Source organism: Sturnus vulgaris, chromosome 5, assembly GCF_052056855.1.
Source record: "Sturnus vulgaris isolate bStuVul1 chromosome 5, bStuVul1.hap1, whole genome shotgun sequence".
Taxonomy (NCBI): Eukaryota; Metazoa; Chordata; class Aves; order Passeriformes; family Sturnidae; genus Sturnus; species Sturnus vulgaris.
Window position 1 is genome coordinate 1,449,564 of NC_142247.1, and position 20,747 is coordinate 1,470,310.

The following is a 20,747-nucleotide window of genomic DNA, read 5'->3' on the forward strand; positions in this document are numbered from 1 at the left end:
TTTGGGGTCTCAAATAGTTTTTTTTTTCCTTTCCCCATCTGGTACAAAATTATAAATTATACTCTTTTTTTTTTGTCTCAAATTAAAAAAACAAAAACAAAACAAACAAACAAAAACAAATAAAAAACCAAACCTCCATTTTTAAAAGAAGAAAATGAGATCATGAGATAATTAAAGCACTAAACAGAACAGGTCAATTAAAAGTATAGATCACTTCCCAATATTAGATTATTTCTTCTCTGGACAGAGGTAATACAGACTAAGCTCCATGATTGGAAAGTAAATTGTAAAAAATTGATGTTTGTATGTAATACATGTATACATTTATGGCTGGGGGGGCTTTTTGTTTAGGTTTTTTTTGGTTTGGATTTTTGTTTGGTTTGTTTGTTTGTTGGGGTTTTTGTTTTGTTTTGTTTTGTTTTGGGTTTGTTTTTTTGTTTTGTGTTCTTTTGTTTTGTTTTGGGTTTGTTTTTTTTGTTTGTTTTGGTTTTTTGCTAGTTTGTTTGTTTGTTTTGGGTTTTTTTGTTTGGTTTGGTTTTTTGGGGTTTTTTTGGGTTTTTTGTGTTTTTTTTTAATTTTCTTTTTGGTTTTGGGGTATTTTTTTTTTTTTTTTAATTTTTTTTTAATTATTATTATTTTTCTACTCTGCAAGGTAGTGACATTGTAAACACTTCACTTTGGACTCTCTAACTTCTGGACCATGAGGACAGAGGAGTTTTTTTGGGGAGGGATGAGACATTGTCCCTGTGACACAACATTCCTGGGACACAGAGCTGCTTTGCCTCAGGGATGTCCCAGCACCTTCACCTTTAGAGCCCAGGACAAGTGAACTGCACTCTAATTGCTCATTAACATCCAGGACACTATTAAGTAGTCCCATGGGAACAATTTTTGAAATTTTCTTTTCACCATTTTTTTTTCCTTTTCACATCTGGAAACCCCTGGAAGCTCCAGAGCAATCCAGGGATACCTGGCTGCAAGCTTGGCAGAATTTTTCTCCACAGGCTCATGCGAGGGAGGAAGGGAGCTAAACCTCAATATTTTGGCTGCAAAAATGAATAAATCTAAACTCAAAGGCAGCCAAGACGAATTTGTTGTTGTGTGGGAGAGTTCTGCACCCTTATTCCCTTCTCTAAGCACAGCACATTGCTTTTTTACAAGCCCACACATTATTTACCTTCTCCCCAAGCCCCAAAATCTGAAAAACCTGTTTGATCTGGATTGCTAAAGCCAAGATTCTCATCAGCTCCCAGGAGACAGCTGCCAACATCTGCTGCCTGCAGCTGGAAAGGTTTTCAGCCTGGACCCTCATGTGGCACAGCCCTGATGTTCATCAATGGCCAGCTGATTTCTAGTGTGGGTGCCTCACTGCATGGGCTCCTACAGGAAAAATTGAAATTACAGCTTCCTTTTGTAGGCAGGGAGGTATTACAGGCTTGTGTGAGAAATTCAGTGTGTATTCATGTGGGAATGCTAATTTATTAATGTATTAATGTATTAATTTATTAATGTATTAATGTGGGGTTCATTAGGGTCAGGGTTCTTGGCTGTCCCCTGTAACACCAAATTCATCAAATTTGGGTAAGCAGGTTGGGGTGTGTTTGCTTTTGTTGTTTGTTTGGTTTTTTTTTCCCCTCTAATGCAGAGAATTTACAAATAAATAGGCAAAAAATATAGGTGGTGTATGGGTAACTTTGAAAGGACAGTGAAGAACATGATTTAAAATGAGGGGTCCACTCAGAGCAGCTAAATTTATCTTTAAAATGAAGAATTATGGGGACTGTGGTAAGGACTAGGTTTCATCCCATTTTTTTTTCCTTCAGACAAAATACATATTGCCAAGCACAAACAGAGAAGGTTGTTGGGGTTCTGGTTGTTTGCTTGTTTTGGTTTGGTTTTTAAATTCATTTTTCTTTGTTTTGATTAGGTCATTCAAAGTCTTATTTGCTCTGGAAATTGCAGCTACATAAAGATCCCGTTAGAAGCTCTAAACTTTTCCAAAATCAAGAAAAGGGGAACAGCAAAATAGTTATTAATAGGCAAGAAAACTCATTCGATTTTTTTTATTAAAGAAATTTGTTAACTAGGTGCCTTTAAAAGAGAGTTTATCACTACTGCTCCTTGGAAGTGCAGAGTCTGCCTTGTTAAGTATTCACATTTACTGACTCATTGTTTATAAAATCAGGTGTTCCAAACACAAGAGGTATTTTTTACAATAAGCAATTCCGTAATGAAACACAGAAATATAAATCAATTTATTAGATATCATCTGCATATAGAGCTATGAAAAAGACCTCAGGAAATAAAGCTCAAGACTGCTGTAATTTGTAGTTTGGGGAAGCATACATAAATATCTTCAGGCACCATAAATTTAGATGGTTTACCAGAAAACATTAATAACTTTCTAGTACAAAGGGTGAAATGCTCCACCCATAGTTTCCATACTGCATTCTTCCTCTACTTCCTGTAAGCACAAATTCTATGTTTAGATTTGCTAAAAAGAATGAAAAAGAGTAGGAAGCAGTCGACTTTTCCAAGGTGTACAGGTGGGAGCCACTAAAATAAGATTCCAGGGGCACCTTTATATCTTCTTCATATCTTCATACTTTCACCTTTCCCTACATTAAAAAAATAAAAAAAAATAATAAAAAAAAAATGCAAATTGCTTAAATGTTTTGCTGAGCCCTCCTCACCTCTTGGGTGTTTCAGTGAATTTAGCTGATCTGGCTCCTTCACAATCAGATGTATTTTGACACACCCATAGCCCATTTCTCACATTTCAGTGTGCCTCTCACAAATCAGGCAACAGCACAACTCAGGAGTTTTCCTGACGAGCCCTATCAAGCCCATTTTTGGGAATGATGTACAATAATACATCCCTGCTTTTTCCAGGCTAAGATATTTTACGTCCTGCCTTTCATTATGTTGCATAAAGTCTTTTCAGAACGTACCATTCTCCTTTTCCAAAGCATGCTGTAGTAGATGAGTCCATTCAGAATCTAATTTGGGGAAGAATGAGCAGTTTAATGTTTTGTACTCCTGAGGGTACCATAGGATTGATGCACCAAAGCTGTGCTGTCGTGTTTTTGTTTTCCTGGTAATGGCATTTCTGGCTCATTTTAAATAACCCAGTGTCCCTAGACCAAGTAAAACACGTTGGCTGCTGGTGGAACTATTCAGTAGAGGAGAAATTGGTAGAGTTATTCCTTCTCTGATGTCCCTCACAGAGTTGTCCCTCGCTGGTGACACCAAAGTCACATTGCCCAGGTGTGTCCTGCCCTCAGGTGTAAAATGTCACGACTAAAAAAAGAGATGGGGACCTGTGAGTAAAACCTGATGGTTTCTGTCTCCCCTTCAGCTCTGGACTCTCACAGTGACAATGACACCTCAGAGCCACTCATCCCTTCTGTAACGTTGTGATGGTTTGGCTTCCCAGATCAGATAATAAATCTTTGTGTTTCCACTGTGCTCTCCTTCATTTGTCTTCTCACATCCTGGGGAGAAGTGCTGAAGAACTTCTCTGGCCTCATGATACCTCAATGTGTTTATTCCCAGTGACACAAGCCAACTTCATTGTAGCTCTGAAGCTTGTTAGCAATTTTTCTCTGTTGAATTACCAAATTCAACAAACTAGTTTCTGTATTAAAAAAGTAAAAAATAAAGAAAAAAGGGACTACAAAATTTTAATCAACCCTTTCACTCAGTTCTGTCTGGTATTTGATGGCTTTGTTTATTGCACACAACTGAAAATCAGCACATCATACTTATGATAAATTTTAAAAAGTTTAAAATGCATTGCTACTCTGCCTTGTGTGTGAACAAGGGTGACAGAAAGCTGAGAATGAGAAAAAGAGATTTAATTCCTGAAATACTTCCTTGTACAAGTCTTTCTTCCTTTGTACCTTATCTGAAGAACATGGCTGACATTATTTTCTCCCTTCTGCATTCAGTCTATCTAATATAAATACTAAATTCTCCTGTCAGGGCTATTAATTCTTACACATTAGGGGCCTGGGCAAAAGCCAGTGTTTCTCTGCTACAGAACAAAGAATGGGATAGAATAGAATAGGATAGAATAGAATAGAGTAGGATAGAATAGAATAGAATAGAATAGAATAGAATAGAATAGAATAGAATAGAATAGAATAGAATAGAATAGAATAGAATAGAAATAAAGTTAAATATACAATAAAATACAATAAAATACAATAAAATAAAATAAAATAAAATAAAATAAAATAAAAATTAGTGGATAGTTATTTCAATATGGTCAGCCTCATGCTAATCTCCTGAGATACAGGAGAAATCTAACTCAGCTGGATATTTATGGCATATTTAAGATACAACCTGCCTTCCCCAAACAGACAGTTTGATTTCTTCCTCGGGTACTCATTATGCCTTGTTTTGATTACTTGTCGCCTTAGCAAAGCTGCTCATGCCCATGCAGAGAATTCTTTGCCAGGTTCCTGCCCTGGCCACGAGGTGCACATCTGGATGTCCCCTGCCAGCTGTGCACAGCCCTTCTCTGAATGCACCAACAGCAGCCACCAGCTCTCGACTTTGCAGCCAGCAGGTTTGATTTCCTCTCACAGCTGCTTCCTGTCCTTCCAGGGAGAAGGAACCTGAAAACATTTGCAGTTACCTCGGTGCCTTTTTTTCCAGATATCTCAATAAAACTCGGAATTGCCAGAATCCTTATGCAATACTCCCCAATCCACTGCTGGTATCCCGAGGATGACACCAGTCAGCCAGCAGAGTGGCCTGTTGTAATCCAATTTTTCTCGTTTAATATTTCACTTCTATTGTTTCCCATATTGTAAAAAGTTAAAGATATTTTTGTATTTAATATAACAGTGGGCTGGTCATGATTACAGTGCATAATGTTATTATAGTAGTAATAAAAATAACTGAAAGAAGTCCCCAAACCTCTCATTTAAAATAAATCTGTAGCTATACATAACAATAAAATACTGTATTTTATTTAAAACATCATGTATTTATATGTGTGCATTTAAATATAGATGTTTTATACTAAAATATACATAAATTCAATAATTATAAACACTGAAATGATGCAAAAATTGCCCAAATCACCAGTTCCTATCAAACTCATCTCAAATCTAATAAACTAAAAAACAAGGGCATGCCATTAATAGACCTCTGATTATGCAAATACCGTGTCAGATCCTGGACATGAAACAATGAGATTTTCTCTATATAATTTTTCTTATTTTTTTCTGTACTACCATCTTATGTAGCTTCTTTTACTGAAAAATAGAGTGGGTATATCAGTGATTATTTCTGTAATTATTTGAAGAAGTGGATGTCATACTTGTGTGTTTAAGTATACATGTATCTTTTCACTTAATTTTTTTTTATGTTGTTGAAATATTCTTAGCTGAACAAGGTGAGAAGTAGAATTTTTTTCCTCTGCCTAAAAAAGAACACGAAAATGAATCATACTCTTAGTGCCAATAATTTGAAAAACAGCAGATAAAAGTGTATGGGGAGAACTTGTGTTGGCATGAGTCACTTTAGTGACAAAGAAACTTCTGTGAAATTTTCTAATTTGAGATCATACACAGAGACAGGTGGGCCAAAGTACCACAGTGCCAGTGTCTGCCCAATAAAGCTGCTCTTCATGTCTGACTGAAACTTTTCTGGTAGCAGAACATAACTATTCAGAAAATTTTCCTTCTTTCACAAATGAGACATCTCAAAGCACCTTGATAAACTTAAAAAAAAACCCAAAACCAAACCAAACCAACAAACAAAAAACAAACAAAAAAACCCCCCAAAACCAGACAAAAAAAAAAAACAACCAAAAAAAACCAAACCCCAAAAAAACCCAACAAAAAACAAAACAAAACAAAACAAAAAGACAAAAAACCAAACCAAAACAAAACAAAAACCAAAAAAAAAACAAACAAAAAAACCCCAAAAACAGCAGAAGACTTTGGGCTTTTCAAATTCCCTCTCAGACCCTGGATGCAACTAGACCTCATCCTTCTCCAGACTCATATTCCCTTGGGCAAAGACTGGTCTGATAGAAGTTCACACTGCAGTATGGAAAATCCCCTAAGGAACCTGGCCTTTGGAAAAAAAACAAAAGGCCAGCTGAACCCTCATTCCCATGAATACTCACAGAAAAAAAAAAATTCTGTGTAATTATTAATTGAACAACTTAAAAATAAAACCATTTATCTTCTTGCAGCAAAAGGGAAGCACCCTTACCCTTGTTATGGCAGATCCACATGGTCCAGGGGGTTTTTCCTGGGTGGAGGTGTTGGGGCACTGAGGTTTAACCCCACACAAGGGAGATTGATGGATTTAGAACATTCTGGTTTTCTGAATCAGCCCCCATACTCTGCATTTAGCCATGGTCTGGACCTGTCCTGCATTACATGAATGAGGAAGAGGAAAGGTGAGCTCATCTCAATCCCTGTGGATGAAAAGCACCTGTAGGTTACACTCAGAGATACAGTAAAGGAGCAGGTGGCTCCAGGATGCTGGTTTTACTTCCAGAATAACAAAAAATGCAGTGCAAATAAAGTTCTAAGCCAGAGAAAGTTCTTCTGACTTTGTAATAGTGTCAGTTGAACTTTCCTTTCATCAGTTTCCCAGAATTTATTTTGAAGCCATTTATATTTTTGAATGCTACAATGTCATGGGACGAAAAAATAATCACAATATAGCTGTAATTTGCATGGAAAATTACTTCCTTCAGTGTTACATCTCTTGTTGTTGACATGAAGGTCCACTGGAAACAAAGACCTTTTATTCCACGTAGGTGTGATTAACTTCTTTTGCAAAGCATGAATAGAGGAGGGGAAAATGCTTGCTGGATTGCTAATGGAAAAGTGAGATCCGTGGGATCCCCCATAACATCTTTGCCTAAAAGTTATTTTCTGTCCTTAACAAAGGCTGTAGATGGAGACTTGTGTTTGCATAAGCAAAATAGAGGAATTCAAAGCAGTCAGAGAATGACACTTCCCAGCACTCTGACAAAGGAAGGTGCCATCACATGCAGCCTAGGAGGCAAGTTTGGAAAAAAAAAAAAGCAAAAAAAAAAAAAAAGCTCTGTCTCTCAACCTTTAAGACATCCCTATTGTGTCTGCAGAAATGTCAGTAGCCCGAATGGCAAGCATTCTAACAAAGAATAGAATATTCCTGTTTTCAAAGCCTGCAGTTTTAAAAGGGAACATCCCTTAAACGGTGTCTCTTTTGTAGCTGGCTGTTGGCTTGTGTGGAACAGGCAGAGCACACGATGGACACAACCTGTGGAAGGTGTGGGAGGTAAATCCAGGATGCCTGTGGCTTTTAGGAAGGGAACACCTGTGGCTTTTGGGAAGGGAACACCTGTGGTTTTTAGGAAGGGAACACCTGTGGCTTTCAGGAAGGGAACACCTGTGGCTTTCAGGAAGGGAACACCTGTGGCTTTTAGGAAAATAACACCTGTGTTTTTTAGGAAAATAACACCTGTGTTTTTTAGGAAAATAACACCTGTGAGCATCCTGGTCGCATGCACGGTGTCCCTGCCTGTGGCAGGCTGTTTGGACCTTGATGATCCTTGGATTTCCCTTCCAACCCAAACCACCCAGTGATTCTGTGATTTGTGGGACATCTAAAACCATAATATTGGCGTGCAGCCTAAAAGTTGCCCTGGATCTGGCAAATCCACAATAACCCAGAGGTCGCCCACTGCCTTTGCCCCACCGTGCTGCAGACCAGGGCGTTCCTGCAGGGATGTGCCAGCCCAGCCAGGCTGGAGGCAGGCTCCCTGCCAGCCCTGGTGGCTGCTGTGCCCTGGCACTGCCCAGCACTGGCACTGGGCCAGCCCCAAATAGAACATCAGCCTCGGGTGGGTGAGAAGAGCTCTTAATTCCAAATCTGAGATGCTCCGGGGGAGTTTGAAATTAAGCAAAGCACATCTGCCCATTGCTCATTATTGTTGCTGTTATTGTTGTTATAACCTTTCCTTACACCCATCCACAGTTCTGCTCCACGCAGCGAGTATGAGAAAGGCTGGAAACAGTCATTAAAATGCGATAAATGCTTAAAATTCGAGCACATTAACACTGACATTTTGCCTTCTAAACAATCTCAGGTAATGAAGGTCAATCCAAGCAAACAGGCTGTCTGTGGCCCTTCGTTAGAGGCTTTCTGTGCTTGGACTTCACAGCAGGGGACTGTCAGGCAGCGTTTTCCTCTGTGCAGCTCCTCTCCAAGTGCTTGCTGCAGCTGGCTTCAGCATATGGTAGAATATGAAGATATTTTCTGGGGTCCACTGCCTCAATCACTGTTTAATGATTAATTACTGCAGGCTGGTGTCAGGGTGAGACATTCAAGGCTTCAGGCAAAAGTCTTAACTATAGAAAATGACAGCAGGCGGGATTTTGCCAAAACGAGCAACTTTGCGCCGCTAGTTCTAATGATTTGCAGTGCCTTTTGATCCGTTTGTAAACAGCAAGATGGTAAAAGGCTGGAACTATCGGGCAGCAAATGCCAAAAATAACAAGAAATTGTTCCCTGAGAGAGTCTTAGGATGTTTGTCTTGTTGAGAAAATGTTATGACTAGATCTCTTGAAACAAAGTGGGGACTTGTGTGGTGCCTTTCCTCAGACCATCTCCAGGATGGGAGAACCCAGCCAGCCTCCAACCACCAGCACAAAGAAGCTGAGCAAGAGGCAGGGAGCTGAATCCACAGTAGCTGTGAGGGTGGGGAAGGGATCCTGGAAATCCCAGGTCCATCACAGCTGCTGGTGTGGAAGTGATGGTGCTTTCTGCACCCCATCTGCAGCCAGGACCAGCCTTGTGGGGCTCTCCTGGGTGGCCAGAGCCCCTCGCCAGGCACAGAGAGCAGCATCCCCATCAGCCCTGCCTGCTGGGGCATTGCTGGGGGAGCTGGGATGTGCTCCCAGGCTCCACAGGGATCCTGGGGCAGGTGGAAAGGTGAGTTCACCTCACCCTGTGGTTCCACGCTGAAGGACAGACCCCTCGAGCCTCAACTTCGTGATCAGCAACCCTCCCCTCCAGTTACATCAGCCTCAAATTGATGGAATGAGGACATGAGGGATCAAAGCTGTTTAAAGGCTTTTGTTCACTTCATTTAGAAATGCATCTTAAACCCCATTAATTTGCTTTGCGTGGCTCTGTGTGCGTATCAAAACTACCCATAAAGATACAATTATCTCCCACCTACAAAGATAAGAATTGTATGTGTGCTTTAATAAAGCCCAGGTTAATTTTCTTCAGATTGCCCTTCATCAGAAATGCAAAACGAGTGCAAATTATACAATTCACATTTAGTGTCATGTTGCAACTGCTTTGTGCTTGTGCCAATGAGTCTATGGAGCAACAGAGAATAAGATCTTTCATCTCAAGTGCCTTTGTCTTTGATAAAAATATGAAAAACACTTACTTTGAAGAAGGAGTATTTCCCAGTGTATAGCTTGTGTTTCCAGCTTCCTTTTGTGGTGCTGTTACAGAAGCCAAAATCTCACCATCTTCTTCCTGGTGAAGACAGGACTGATTAGCACTGGAAATGCTTTTGGTAATTCAAGGAAAATACTTTTCATTTCCGGGGAAAAACTGTCAGGGTCTGGCTTGCTGTGACACCGAGGTCAGTGCAGCCCAGGGAGGTGCATGGCAAAAATAGAGAGATGGGAAGAACAAGAAGAATCTGGGGAAAAAAAACGGAATTGAGTAAAGGTTAAAATAAATCCAAAAAGCCGTGTGTAGTACAAGGGATGGTTTCTGGAGGACCCCAGAACCAGGAATTTATAGGGTGGGCTGGAGGGTGCAGGGTCCAGTCAATAATGGGGTAAGAAACAGAACTAAATATAAAATGGGCAGTCAGCCAACCATGTATAAACTAAGAACATCACCTTATTTATAACTGATTAACATATTAGCTCCCATGAGGCAACTCTTCTTTCTGTTCTCTCCCCCTAAGGTCAGAGGATGTTCTCTGTCCTAGCCAGGTGCTTCTCCAGTCAAAGGTTGAAGATTTCTGCATCTGCAGGTGAAGCCACTCCCCTGTCCATCCCAACCAGACCCATTGCCACAAAAAAAATCCAACTTTTTTTTTGGCTGTTGAAAGCCAAAAAAGCTCATGCTTCTGGAAAAGAGAAGCAAAAGAAATCACTTTACTTTCCTTTTTTATATCAAATAATTTCCACTGAAGTGAAAAAGAAAATCCCGTAGAGTGTATTTGTTGCAGGAAAGGGTATTTTTAAGGAAACAAAATTGACTCACTTTAGATGAATTTACTGCTTTACAAAGGTATTTTATTTTCATGAATTAAATAAATTTTTCATAGTGCATAATCAAAATGCTTTTCTATTCCTCCAGGTTACAGAGTATGAAGAAGACTCAGTTATCTACTAACAAAAAAATAGATTTTGCTGCATCCAATCTTTAGTCCTTTTGTTATTATGGGAAGAGAATGATGCTAAGTGAGAAGCAGCAGATAATTAATGGGCAGCTTACCTAGCTTGTACAAGTCACAATTGAATGCAGCATTATTTGTCAGTTTTTAATGTGATATTAACTGGTGATGGGTGAAGCACAAAAGGTTGAGAGACTGTTTGAATGATCACCAGCAGCATAGATGCTTATTTAAAATTTATCTGAATGTCTAAATACTGTAGAGTTGGGAGTTTCTCAGTGCAGGTCTCTCAGTAAATAAAGGTGATGACATAAAAAGCCACACTTTGGAAATGAGACTTTTGGTACTGCCATAAGGATTGGAAATGCTGTGAAAACAGCATTTCTTTCCTGTTTCTCCTAATAGAAAGCACTAGAGAAGGCACATGAACAAAGTTACTCAGCCTCTTAAAATCTCCAGAAAAGCCATGAACTTTTAGCTGATATTAAAATGTTAATCTGAATTAGTCTGCATATGTCTAATTTTAAAAGTAATATGCATTCTTGATAAATTAATGAAGCTTATTGAAACCACATGGTTTTTTTTTCCCTAAGCAGCATCAAAAGAAAACTTGCTATGCAGACTAAAAATTTTAATCCAAAATCTTTTTTGTGATCTTAAAAACAATTTTAGGGAGCAAAACCTAGATGGAATTTCAAGGCCCATCAGACACAAAGGCACAACCTTTATAAATGTAGATAACTTTCAAGATGATTCTCTCATTGTTAAAAATGCAGACAGTTCCAAAGGCAAAAGCAAACAGTGTTTGACAGCAGGAACTTTTAATGAGAATGTCATTAAGGAATTCAGTCTACAGACCACAAAGTGATGCACAGCAGACCCACCTGACTCCCCTGCAGCTCATACCTTTATCTTCCACGAAACATAAAGAAGATATTTTGGGTGAGTTAAGTGTGTGTCCCCAAGTGAGGAGCCCTTCTTGTATAAAATCCCAGATTTGCCAGAAGGTTGCTATCAGCTTCTGGCAAATTGTCACCATGGGCCAATGATTTCTTGGACACCACCTCTACTCATCCTCCGTGAAACTGCAGGGAAATACAGAGAAGACCCATATGGAGTGAAGATCCACCACAAAGGGGATGGGAGGAGTTTGACTGGAGAGCACAGCCCAGATGGAGTTTTGGCACAGGGCTGAAGGGCACTCAGCCTTGGACAGCCTGTTTCACATTGCAAATATGGGTTATCAGCCCAGCCAGGAGCAAAATCTGTGTCCTTGCTATGGAGCATTCCTCACTCCTCCTGCTGCCACCTGGAAGATCCTGATGTACCAGGAGAAGGACACGAATCAAAACAGAGAGGAACAACGAGCGTACGAAAGGATCCTAAACTCCAGTTGCTGTTATTTTGGGTTGGCAGAGCTCGTGATTAGCATCATCAGACACTATTCAGGTTTGTGTCAGGTCAACCTTAAATCTTCAAGTAAAAATTAAAGGGAATCTCAAACATTAATCATCTTCCTTTTAGAAGAAAAGAAAAGTGATTAATGTGCTGTTGCAGTTGTATTATTGTCATTACCTCGTGCTTTAGCTCCTCCACTCCAGAAATCATCTAATATCATTTTAGATTACCTAGGGATGCTTTCTATTACTTATCTGCCATTTCAAGAGCACAGGACTCTCAGAGGTCATGTCACATCTCCCACAACTGAGGTGATGTCCAAAACCTGCTGCGTTTGTCTGCTAAGTGACTGGATATGTTCAAAAAAACAAAAGGGCAAGAGTGAGATTTTTCTGAGATTAAGACTCTCTAGAAATGGTAGAAATCCTTAAAAGATTTAGGTGAACAGTAGATTTTTTGGATGCCACCCTATGAAAGAATATATGCAAGATCTCTGATCTCGTTTAGTTGAGCTGGCATATTTATATCCCAAATTTTATGAGGCTTGAGCTTTCAGAGTAAGGGTGTTATGATGAGTTAACACCACTGCTTAGATTGTTCACCAGCCAAATAGCAAAATTTCTTAATGTCATTTTATGGGACTTATAAGACATTAAACTAAATATGATTGCTGCTCCATAAAACAGAGCAGTTCTCCATATACTGTATGTATGCAAATACAACATCCTATCTCAGCCTCCAGTGCCCATAGTAAGTTATCCTTAGAGTTTAGACTGAATAGCTATTATTGGTTTACATGCTCCTATATCTTTGCATTTCATATAGCTAATAAAGGGAGAAGCTTTTCAAAAAATTGGAGTGATGCCTTATGTGCCTCACCAAGCAGCTGAGAAGCTTTTCTCTTTCAGCAGAAGAGCTACATTTGTCCAACTGAAACACATTTTCCAAATGCAGAAGAGGTGAATTTTCAAACCCAGACAGGTGGGATATTTAATGGATGGCAAGAGTTTCTTTTAAAATCCATTTTCATATGAGGCCAAATATTCACAGGGATCCATGGGCAAGGTGAGCAAGGTATACAGAATTAATTGATGATATTAATAAATAGAATACCAGGTGAAAGTTTAAACATGGTCCAAAAACATCTCTCTACCAAGAGTGAGAAAAATGGCTTTTATCATAATTAAAATCTACTCTATCAATTTAACTTCAAAGCATATTGTCCACTCTTGGAAAGATTTTTTTTTTTTTAACTTTGTGGACCTCAGTTCTGTTTCTGAAAATAATTTCATCCTGTTTGCTACAATGGGAAGAGCAACCTTAACAGAGGGCCATTACTGTAGTCCTCTATTTGATTGTAGACATTGAATATAAAATAATTGCTTATTGTTTTCCAATAAACTCTGATTTGGGATGCACTGAATCTGGAATATTCACCAAACAATTCCTGAGCTATAAATGTTATGATTCTGGGGGCACAAAAATGCATGGGGTTTTTAAAAGCTGGGATTTTGAATGAAACAGGAAATGAATCACCAATTTATGAAATCACCAGCATAGGAAAATCACCAATTAATGAATGCATAATTTAGATAAAATCTGAAAAAAGCCATGTGTGCTAGTCAAAGTAAGAATTCATAGAGCTACTGATCTTGGCAGCATTACAGAGGTAACATTTTTACAAGGTTAAGCTGTCTTTGAACTTTTCTATAATTTATTAGATGCAAACAGACATTTTTTTCTGTATCAAGCATATGTGTCTTTTTGTTCCTTTACTTTAAAATTATCTCAAATTTTGACAACTGTACGAGGAAAAACAAGTCCTCTTCATTGCATTTTTCAACTCCACATCACATTAAAAAAATATTTAAGATATTAAGTAAGTATTGTTCCATATTCCCAGCCTTTGAAATGATTGGCAAGGCAACTTTGTGGATAGCCCCTTGAGAAAGAAGACTATTTGATATATATTTGTCATCTCTTTTCTATTCCTTTACTGCAACTATTTTGCTGTTCTTTCAGAGAAACTCTAATTTTGGGGCTTTTTTTTTCATTAGCCTGAGAGCAGAATCAAACATGCTGGAGAAGTGTGCATGGAAAATTGTAGAGGTGTAAGTAAAACTGCCATTAAACTTAGAGAAAGGTTGTCCCTATATATAAAATTTAGGCAAATCTGAGCATAGGGATGATAAAATTCATTCCATATCTTCTTTATGAATTAGTATAAAAGTTCAAGTCCTTGATTCAGATCTTCTCAGCACTAGTGGCAGCTAAGGAAATTAATAGGGCTATCTCTCCACCTTCAGGAGGAATATGCTGAGTCCCTAAACTCAGTCCCTAAAGCTCTGCTGAAACATAAATGTCACTGTTTTGAGGGAATACTCAATATATTTTGTTCTCCGAGGTACAGCAGTCTCTGAAGCTGCTTCAATGAAAGTTGATGGAAACTCAGGAAAAGTTAGTTGATACTTCCTAAATATCTTCCATGAATTAAAAAAAAAAAAAAAAAAAAAAAAAGGCAATTTACCTTCCCCCACTTCTGTCACTTTTTCTTTTGGTTCGTTTCTATGAAATAATCTGTCTGAAATCAATCTGAGTGTTAGAGATCTGGATCAGGAGCTTTGTCAAGCAGCTGTCCCTGATGGGAAGTTTCAGTGTGCAGGGTTACCCTAATTTGGGGTCCATGGAGTTCCTTTCAGTGAGATTCCCAAAGGACTGCACAGCACAGCTCAAATTTCAACAGATTTCAGAACCCAGATTTCCATTATTTCTTAATCTTACCAGAAATAAGTAAGCTCACTTAATTCAGAAGTCCTAAAAGACAGGTAAAACTAAGGATTTTTCAGTGCTAATGACATGAGAGATGCTGAGCCCTCAAAGTAGTGTTCTACATCTTTTCTCTACATGTGATACATGACCAAATGAGAAGCAGTTAAGGACAATATATGTGAGTATTATTTTCTGCTTCAATTACATGGTTTCAGATAAACAGGATTCAATAGTCTTGTGTTTTGAGACTCTGACTGATCTGCTTTGCAAAACCTTTCCATTTTTCTCCCTTTTTAATAAACTGTTTTGTCACGCCTCTTTGTTCTAAAACGAGAGTAAATGTTTGGCTTTATAATCTTACTTTTTTAACTAAATAAAAGTTGCTGCATAAAGTTTTAATATAATTCTAAAATATGCCCTTGTAGAAGTTGCCATAAATGTCGACATTTTCAGCAGCATGAATTTATGATGACACTGAATTTTTACAGCACTATAAAAGTCCATAGTCATGATGACATCTACAGCTGCCTTTTCACTAAAATATAAGAAACTATATTAAGACACATAGTTCAACATTTCCACAGACTTTAAGGAAGAAATTGTATACACCAGCGAGTGCTCACAGCAGTCTCAGGATGAAATAGATGTAACACCCTATGATTATTTAGCTGCTAAATGTTTTTATATTGGAATGGAAATCAGCAGAGAGTTCTTTTGTTCCTTTTCAGTTTTTATTTTCTTCTATCGATCAAGGCAAAAATTGTACTTGAAGAGCTCGAAATGAGCTTGAATTGAAGTGGTGTTCTGGCAGGTGAAGGTAACCTGATCAGCCAGAATGCCTCGATGCAAACACACCCAGGATGGGGAATAAGAGGAGGAGTTGCCCAGGGAGTGAGATCCTGCAGGGCTGGGATCCCCCTGGAACCCCAGAGATGTGCTGGGATGGCTCCTGTGGCTGCAGGGCTGGAATGGAAAGACACAGGGGAAAGAAAAGGGAAGATGAGGAGAGGTTGTCACCCTCTGACCCTCTGGAGTGTGGTCACTGTGCTGCAAAGAGAGAGAAAGGACAACACACACGGAGCTCTTTGGGGGGAAAAAGGCCAATTTATTGTACAGCCAGCCCGGATTTAAAGTGTGTCAGTGCAGCCAGGACAGGACAGGAGCTCATGGGACAATGGGGAAAAACATCCTTGGGACAGCACCTCAGGATGTGTCCCACGGGAAAGACACCAGGGGTTAATGTTGGTGATGAATTCCACTCTGTTTGTCACCGTGTTCTCACCCTGGGAGACTCCTCCCTAACTGAAGCTGCAGTCAGCTTGTCAGCCTGGGAATGGAGCTGAGAGTCAGGAGAAATCCAGGCCTGGAGACAATTCCCAAGCTGTAATTCCCCAGCTCTGTAAATGTGTGTGTCCACACTGGAGTGCAGGGTATTCCACCTGGGGCTGGATTTGGGGCCAGCTGAGAGCTTGTGTGTCAGGACTGAAAGGAGATCATGCTCTCATGAGACCCCATCCCCAGTGCTGCTCTGGAGCTCCCAGCACAAGGAACAGACCTGTTGGAATGAGTCCAGAGGGTGATCAGAGGGGAGGAGCAGCTCTCCCATGAAGACAGGCTTCTATCAAAGAGTTGGGGTTCCAGCTGGAGAGGAGAAGGCTCTGGGCACACCTTATAGCCATTTCCAGTACCCACAGGGGGTTTACAGCAGAGCTGGAGACACTTTTTACAGGGGAAAGGCTTTAAACTGAAAGAGGGTGGATTCAGATACTAATTAAAAATCATTACAGTGAGCATAGTGAGGCACTGGAAAAGGTTGACCAGAGAATTTGTGGAAGGCCATCCCTGGAAGTGTTCAAGGCCAAGTTGGATGGAGCTTTCAATGACCTGGTCTAGTGGAAGGTGTCCCTGTCCATGACAGTGGAGCTGGAAGAAGATGATCCTTAAAATTCCTTCCAATACAAACCATTCCATGATTCTCTAATTATTATGTTGTGAGTCTGACCTTAAGGCTAAGGGTAGCCACAGGACCTGTTGTGGGTTTTTTGTTTGTTTGTTTGTTTGTTTTGTTGTTTTGGTTTTTTTTCCAAACCAATAAAGAGTACCTCAAAGACACCATAAATCTTCATATTTTCTGCAACTAACAGGAAAAGGATGCACTTCTACATGGGATTCCAGTAAGTATGCACTTAATTATGAAATTAAATCCATTAAATATTATGGATCATAAATTCCTATACCTTGGGTAGATGAGGATGATTCATATTGCAAGCCAACAGCAAAAATTGCAACAAAAGCATTACTGTACTCTTGGTGGTGCTTTTAAATATGTTCAAGTCCCAAACTATGGAAAGTTTGGGTTAAGGGAAGTCTTGAAGACTTCTCTCTTTGATACAAATATTTAATTTAAGTGAAATATTTCAAAGAGTTGAATATTTCCATATTCAGGCTACGGGTAAATTAAATATAGCACTGGATAAAACATTTCCTGATTGTCACAACAGGACAAACATGGAGCCAACTCTTCCACCAATGCACACTCAACGATTCCATTGAATTAAATATGAGTTACATGTACAGAGGGACTGAGGCAGCCTGGTTTAATTAGTGTGAAAATGTCAAGTCCCTGTGTACAGTGCAAACCTAAAAACACCATGGACAGTTAACCCTTTCACTGCTGCTGAACTATGTATACAAGTCAACTTAGAAAACCTCAGAGGAATGAAACGAGTGTAAAATGGTACAGAATTTCTACAGGAAAATTACCAGGAAAAATAAGTGTCCAAAAAAATCACACTAAATGCTCGAGCAAACAAAGCAATGCCTTTTAAAACTGCTCTGAATTTACCCCATCAAGTCCATTGTTAAGCAAGTGGTCAGATACAATATCAGTGAGAACTTGTTAGTTTTCATTGACCTGGAAAAATCAAACCACTTAGGGCTGTCCATTTCTATGAGAATTACAAAAACACACAATCAAAAAAAGCCCCATAAAACCTCTTCCATTTGTCCAAGAGTCCCATTAGCTTCGATGTCCAAACATTTGATTGAAAACTGGAGTTTTGTATCATAAAAAAATATGCTGTTAAATCTAAGAGTGGGGTTTTCTAATCAGATACTTAAAAAACAAAATATAAGGTTTCAATTTTTGAAAAATAAAGCAGAATGGATAATTGTCTCCATTTTGTAGTGCAACTGCTCTACAGTATTGTTTGATGCCTAGTCTAGAAACATTTATTATATTTTTTTTCTTATAGGAATAAACTCATACTTTGCCAGCACTGTGGCTACAGCAACAGGAGCCCCTATGGAAATTTCCTTCTGGGTGGGTCTCCTTTTTCTGGGGACACTCACTGTCCTAAAGCTTCACCTTTCCACAGCTGTCAGTATTCTTAGCACAAGTTCCTTTTGACAGAAACTTCTCAGCTTAAAACACAATTGAGAGTGTCAAGGAAAACTCAGAGTACAGCTCCACACCAGCTACAAAAGGAGCCTACCCTCAATTTTGATTTAATTTTTTTCAGCATCAGGAGTTTTTTTTAGGCAGAGTTCCATCCTACTAATGCCAACATCCAACCAGATATAGAGCAGAAGGAAAATTATTTAATATCCCACCTCTTAATCTGTGCTTTTCAGAATTAGTTCCAAAGTATGTGAGCACAGACAGGTACTTGCAGAAAGTTTCTCTAAGATGCAGGAAGACTCTCCCTTGGTAATTAAAGCCTAGCACATCACCTGGGCCAGAGCAGCAATGACAGGACATGAGCTGCAAGAATGGAACAGAAAATAGACAGGATAGAGCAATATCTGGAACACAATCACCAATATCCAGCCTTTCCCTTTGCATCTTAATCCTCATATGAATCCCCTGCCTGCATGCACAGAAATTCTCCAAGAACAGCTCCAATGTGCCACTCAGCAACCAGAAGAGAGAATAATTAGTAAAATAATAATTGGGGCACTGCATGATCTCTGGGGAATTCTGTATTTTACATAACACTAGGGGTAAATGTATAGCTCTGTAGCTAACATTTAGATACATTTTTTTTTTTTTTTTTAGTTAAAACACCCCATTGGCAAAAATAGAGAAAATCAGAGTGTGTGATGCAGGGTTCCTCCATACTGTTGCTTTTGGCTTGGATCAAACAATTGGAGTCTGATAGAATAATTAATATTACAAACCTTTTAATCACAGCCCAACTAAGTAAGATATGGACAGACATAATTACATAGCAAAAATTGTCTAGGCTCTGCTAACTCCAATATTAAGATATTTCCTGGGAAATGGCAAAAAACAATGTCACATTATTTCTCCAATTCATTAATAAGCATGTTTTTTGCACACTGTTCTTCATGGTGTATTAACTTATGACAGGGGTCAGGGCTACATTAAATTATAGGATAAATTATTATAATTAACAGTGCTATTTGACAGTTTCTTAGGTATCTGCTGCTCTTAAGCTTGTTCTGCATAGAATAATTTTTAACAGCACAATAAGGAAAAACCTTAAATAATAACACATTTTACCTTGATTCCCAACTTTTTGTTACCCTTTGCCACACAGAGCAGGTGGTGACCAGAGAGACCTCTAAGAAAAGAAAAATGATAATAGATCAGATCAAGTTTAACAAACCCCTGTGTTATTGTAGCCTTTATGGCTGTATTAAGGACCCATCTATGGTTTCTTTTCTTTTTTTTTTTTTCAATTGTGTTTTATTTGTTGCTGATTTTCACAACTCATGGTTTTTATTTTTTAAATATTGTTTTTCTTGGTGGTAGCTGAATTTGTGTGTCTTCAATGGGCACAGCTAACCATCAGTGTTTACCATCAAAAGTGGTGCCTTTGGTTGCTACTGCAGTTCAAAATGTAAGAATTATTAAGAATCCTAACAGAAAAGTCTAACTGTGAAATCTATAAAAAGCAGAATGTGACAGTTAGGGAAGAATCACAACATTCTAGGTGAAAATGAACCTTGGAAAAATGGCTTTTAAAAAGAAAGAGATGAACCTATTCCAAAAGACCCTGAAGTCAAGAATAGGAAAATTAAAATCCTCAGACTTACCATGAGATTTAGGTGGAATATAGCAGCCCCAGAGGACACCAATGCCTGTAGATAATAACAAAAAAATAAAAAAAAAAGTGAACAAGACAGTACAGTTAACTAGTGAAGCTCAAGAGGTCACTGGAGCCATGCAGGCACTGTTGAGGCAGTGGAAACTGAGCCAATGACTCCTCCAATATGTGAACCTTTCTTTCTTAAGTCATTTTATTACACTTCAGTAAGCTTAAGACTTCAGCAGAGGTTTGTTTTTTTTTCACTGCTAAAATACAGTCCAGTGGTAGAAATACAATGCTTGGAAAATTACAGGTGTGACAGGAATAAATATTTGGCAAATATTCTAGTCCATTGCACAAATGTGCCTCAAACTAAATCTGCCAATGAAGCAGTTTAACCTCAGTGACCCATCCCACTTGACCTTTCCATGGATCTCTCCAACATTCACATGACCAAGATGAAATTAAATACAGAGGAGTACAAACTTTAGCTCTTGGGAGAGAGAGAGCAAATACACAGCTACAAAACGAGGGACAACTCCTAAAGCATTGATCTAGAAATTCATTACAAATAGAACCTGTCAACCACTTGCAGCAACAGAAGGGCAAAACTCATTCCAAAAGGTGTTAGTAGGAATGTTTTACCTGAAAGACAGGAATCCACTGGCCCACTCTTCCCAAAGTACTGCTGCCAGCTGGCTCCCAGAATTTAGCAGAGATGTAGCTCAGTTGGTGCCAAGTGGAATAATACAAACAACAAATAGTGCAAAGGTTGAAGAAACTGCTTTGTGTGTGAATGTAGAAAAGCAAAGGTTGAGACAGGACATTACAGTGACTGTGCAAATGAAGATTTTCCTATTTTCTGGATGTTTTCCCTACCTGTGGGAGACACAGAAAGAAACTGGTACTGGCCAGGTTCAGCTGCTTATTCCAATGACAGCAGAGAGATGACAACTCTTCCATGGAAAATGCAGCTGGTTGATTCAGCAATGCCAAAGCCACTTTGCTAGATCTACAATTAACATATTAGCAAATATCCTGGTTTGTAAGTGAACTGAATTTTAGGAATCCAGGGCACCATAGGGAATCAGGGCAATCAAAGGGAAGTAGTGGGAATTCCACAGAGGCAAGGCAGC

General features: G+C 39.0%; 1 long non-coding RNA gene across 1 annotated transcript; it reads right to left on the minus strand.

Annotated features, from left to right (window-relative positions):
* Nucleotides 1-2,098: 2,098 nt before the first annotated feature.
* On the minus strand, nucleotides 2,099-20,022 carry LOC148223500 (uncharacterized). The gene is made up of 5 exons (XR_015804159.1): nucleotides 19,619-20,022; nucleotides 19,083-19,143; nucleotides 9,422-9,513; nucleotides 6,235-6,395; nucleotides 2,099-3,637 (listed from the first exon to the last, which is right to left on the minus strand). It is a non-coding gene; the product is annotated as an uncharacterized LOC148223500 (long non-coding RNA).
* Nucleotides 20,023-20,747: the final 725 nt, after the last annotated feature.